The sequence below is a fragment of the Hipposideros armiger genome, unplaced genomic scaffold, assembly GCF_001890085.2.
Source record: "Hipposideros armiger isolate ML-2016 unplaced genomic scaffold, ASM189008v1 scaffold_71, whole genome shotgun sequence".
Taxonomy (NCBI): Eukaryota; Metazoa; Chordata; class Mammalia; order Chiroptera; family Hipposideridae; genus Hipposideros; species Hipposideros armiger.
The window spans coordinates 88,505-93,157 of record NW_017731421.1 but is presented as its reverse complement, the minus strand read 5'-3'; the positions used below and the strand labels follow the sequence as shown (position 1 = coordinate 93,157).

The 4,653-nt window shown below is 43.7% G+C and overlaps 1 long non-coding RNA gene across 2 annotated transcripts in view; it reads right to left on the bottom strand.

The window, feature by feature from the left end:
- LOC109382834 (uncharacterized) overlaps positions 1–4,653 on the bottom strand; it is a 21,576-nt gene that overhangs the window by 10,043 nt on the left and 6,880 nt on the right. For both annotated transcript variants that reach the window (XR_002123997.1, XR_002123996.1), the window contains exon 2: positions 1,196–1,265. This is a non-coding gene — a long non-coding RNA (uncharacterized LOC109382834). The remainder of the gene's footprint in view (positions 1–1,195; positions 1,266–4,653) is intronic.

Sequence of the window (4,653 nt, the reverse complement as noted above, 5' to 3'; positions counted from 1 at the left end):
GGGAAAGTATATCTACACCAACTTCCCAGAACCAGAAGACTTCTTCAGTTTCTTTTATATCTTTCATGTCTCTGTTTAGCATACTTAATCTTCCCTCTACCTTCTTGAACATATGGAATATAATTCCATTTCTAAGGTTCCTATGTACTAATTCTAACATCTCTGTCTTTTCTGGGTCTGTTTATATTGAGTGATTTTTCTCCTCATTATGAGTCATGTTTTCTGGCTTCTTTCTATGCCTAGTAATTTTTATTGAATGCCAGACATTGTGAAGGTTACCATGTTGAGCACTGGATAGTTTGTATTCCTATAGTCTCCCACTTTGTTCTAGGATACAATTAAGTTACTTGGAAACAGTTTGATCCTTTCAAGGCTTATGTTTAAGCTTTATTAGGTGGGGTCAGAACAGCCTTCTGGGGCTAATGCTCCCCCACTACTGAGTGCTTTAGCACATATCCCATGAATGACAAGGTTTTTCCATTCTGGCTAATGGCAACCTGAACTGTTCCCATCCCTGCATGAGCTGCAGAGAACACCCTCTCTAATCCTTTGAGCAGTTCTTTGCCCGGCCTTAGGTAGTTTCTTTGCACATGTGAGCTAATCAGTTGTCAGCTAAAGACTCGAGGGGGGCTCTGTAGAGCCCCAGAGTTCTCTCTCTCTCTCTGAGCAGCACTCTCCTCTTCCGTCCTCTGCCTGAGAATCCCAGCCACCTTGACTTCCCAAACTCTCAGCTCCATCTCCTTAACTCAAGGAGACCACCAGGTTCCACCTGGGTTGCCTTGCCCTACACTGCAGTCTGGAAACTTCCGGCAGGAAGCCGAGATAATCGTAAGGCTCACCTTGTTTGTCTCCCATATCTCAGAGATCACTGTCCTGGGCTGCCTGATGTCCAGTGTCTACAATCCCTTGTTTCATATATTTTGTCCAGAATTTTTTAATTGTTAAAGGCAGCAGGACAAATCTGTTCCCTGTTATTTCAACTTGGATATAAGCGAAGACTCCCAAAGATGTAATTTTGAATGAAAAACACAAGTTGTTACCAACAGGTACATCCGGTTCTTTACCACTTACGTAGCTTTGTAAAACAGTGCTTGTACAGTGCAATGTAACACCCTATATTATTCACGGATAATAATAGCTAACATACATAGCACCTTCCAGGTATTGGGCACTGCTGTGTAAGTGCTTTGCTTACCTTATTTTTACTTTTAGAAGAAACAGTCTGGGGCCCAGAGATGTCTAGTAACTTGCTCAAGGTCACACAGCTAGAAAGAAACAGAGTTAGACTGACTTTAACGTAGGAAGTCTGGCTCCTGAGTTAATGCCCTTACCATTAGATGGCTCTGCCTGTCATGCATATCTGTGATGAGAACAGGGACAGGAAGGACACATACCAATTTCAATTCCTCTGAGAAGAGGAGGGGCATGAGCTATGGGTGCTGGGGCTAGGGATGGGGCTTAAACTGTGTTCATATGATTTCTTTCCTAAAATAATAATAATAATAATAATAATAATAATAAATAAAATTTAAAAACCAAAGCCATTATAAGTAGAATACTGTTAACATTTGTTCAATCCTGGAGTACATGGGCATTTGTACTTTGAAATATAATTTTAAAATATTTTCCTGTGGGGGAAAATAAGGAAAGACAAAATAAAGGGTCACTACCACAGGCTAGCAATGCGCAGTGGGAGAGAAAGGCAGGCAGGTCAGGCGGGAAAGGCAGGGGCTGACCCCGGCCCTTCCAGACTAAGGACTAACTCTCCGCGTGGCCCCCCCTCCCCCAGCACTCCCAGGACCTGGCCCAAAGGCCAGGACATGCCACTGCTTGTCATTCTGAGGTTATGATGCGGCCCTGAGCCTCCTCGCCTCCTTTCACCTGACTTCTCCCACCAGGAATGCCCTCCCAATCCCGTTCCACTACACCCTACCCCATGGGCAAGGACTAGCTCAAAGCCTTCCTCTTTCCGGAAGCCTGGGGACCCGAGAGCACCTCTGGGTTCCAAACAGCAGAGGAGAGACCAGCCAGGCTACACAAAAGGGGAAGGGAGATTCTGAGCTCACGTGATAAGGCCTGGGAGGGGCAGGGGATGGCTTGATCCAGACACTGAGCATCTTGGAGCCTCTCTGTGTCTTTCCCATGTTCTCAGACAAGCTCCTCCCCACGGCGGGAGGCATGGCCCCAGGTCCATATCTCCACAGTTTGGATGAGAGACACAAAGGACCTCTTGCCTCTATCTGAAGGTTTAAAACAGCCCAGGAAAGCTCAGGCAGAGGTTATGGACCACAGCTGGGATTATGTACCCACTCCTGAAGTCTGAGCAGCGGTGTCTGCACAGAAGATGAGGAGGCCCGAGCAAACCAAACTCAGCAAAACCACACCTTCTCTAATTCGCCCCAGCAGTTTCCATCTCTGTCTCCTGAGTCCCAAGAAAAATGGTTTGTCCCATTCTTCATTCAACAACATCGAATCCAAAGGATTCGCTGAATACCTACCATGTGCCCAGAAGGACAAAGATGACTTAGATCCCAACCTTGTGGAACAGGAAATAAGGTGTGTAAAAGGATTGTTGCAATGCAGTATGGGAAGTCAGCAAGAGAAGCGTGTTATCAAGTGGGAACCCCAGAGGATGACTTGGAGAAGGGGGATTCGAGCTACATCTTGAAGAATAAATAGGAGCTTTCTGGGTGCAGAGCTGGCAAAAGGGGTGGAGTGTGGGGGACACACTACAGACAAGGAAATGTGTGAACAATGGTATGGATGCACGATGGGGCACCGCAAGCTTAGGGGACAGTGAGAAGGTCGCTGGCTGGGGCCGGTGTCAAGGGATGTGAAGCATCAAGGCTGGAGAGGAATTCGAGGCAGATCAAGAAAGTTCTTGACTTTCCATAGTAAAGGGTTTGCTCTTTGTGGTGTAGGCAACACGGAGCTGTTAGAATTCCATGAGCTGGACGCATAGCCTCATCTTAGCTGTGCTTTATCCTGATAGCTACAGGGAGGTAGGCTTGGAAGTGGAGGGGGCGCCATGGAGGACAAGAATCANTCAACATAGATACACAGCAAAGACATAGTAATTCTCTGTGTGTGCATTTTACAGCTTGTTTCCAGTGTTGGTATTTTACGCCTTCTCCTTTTTATTCCTGTTCAGTCCAGCTACAGATTTATTGATGTTATTGATCTTCTCCAAGTATAACTTTTTAAAAATAGCCTCCTATTTGGAAAGGTTTCAGATTTACAAAACAGTACAGAAAGTTCTCATGTATCCTTCATCGTTGCAATTCCCCCTAATGTTTATTATCTCACGTTACTGTTGCTCGTCTGTCAAATGTGAGAAACCAACACGGGTATACCACTATTAACTAAACTCTAGACTTTGCATCGTACCCTGCAGACTACGAATGAATACTAAGGGAATCCCAAGAACAACTCTACACACCTCTGCAGGCTTGTGACTCTTGGCTTTGTTTTGGTTTGTATTTGACAAATAAAATAAAAAATTGTGTATTTTAAGGTGTTCAGCATATTTTGATACATGCATCCATTAGGAAGTGATCAAACTAATTCACACATGTGTCACCTCCCATAGTTACCCTTTGATCAATACTTTTCCTTCACTCCCCCAGCCTCTGACAACTTACCCATTCTCCTCTCTGTTACTGTAAATTTGAGGGTTTTATTTTTTGTTTTCGTGGGCTTCTTTACGTTCCACATATGAGATCATGCCATGTTTGTCCTCCGTGCATGGCTTATTTCGCTTAGCATAATGTCCTCTAGGTTCATTTCCTTTTTTATGGCTGAATGATATTCCATTGTAGTATAGATACACCACGTCTACTTTACCCATTCGTCAACAGACACTCAGATTGTTTCCATGTCTTGGCTGTTGTGAATAATGCTGCAATGAACATGGGGGTACAGGTATCTCTTCCAGATACTAATTTCCTTTCTATAAATACCCAGGAGTGGAATTACTGGATCATATGGTAGTTCTGTTTTTAATTTTTTAAGGAACCTCCATACTGATTTCCATAGCAGCTGCACCAATTTACATTCCCACCAGCAGTGCACAAGGGTTCCCTTTTCTTCACACTCCAACATTTATCTTTTGACTTTTTGATAATATTGTAGCTGTTCTATAAGGTGTGAGGTGATATCTCATTGTAGTTTGATTTGCATTTCCCTGATGATTGGTGATGTTGAGTACCTTTTCATATACCTGTTCACCATTTGTATGTCTTCTTTGGAAAAATGTCTATTTGAGGTCCTTTGCCCATTTTTTTAATCAGAATCTTTTTTGCTACTCAGTTGTATGAGTTCTTTATATATTTTGGATATTAATCCCTTATCAGACATGTGGTTTACAAGTATTTTCTCCAATTTGGTAGGTTGCTTTTTCATCTCATTGACTGTTTCCTTTGCTGTACTGAAGTTTTTTTTAATTTTGTGTCAATCCATTTTTTCATTTTTATTTTAGATGCCTGAGCCTTTGGTATCAGGTCAAAAAAAAAAACAAAACCCTTCCCGAGACAAATGTCAAGAAGCTTTCCCCTAGGCCGGCTGAGTGGCGCATTGGTTAAGAGTTGTCTCGGGACGCCAGCTCTGAGCAGCAGGGCCCCGGTTCAGATCCCACATGAGGGCCAGTGATGCTGC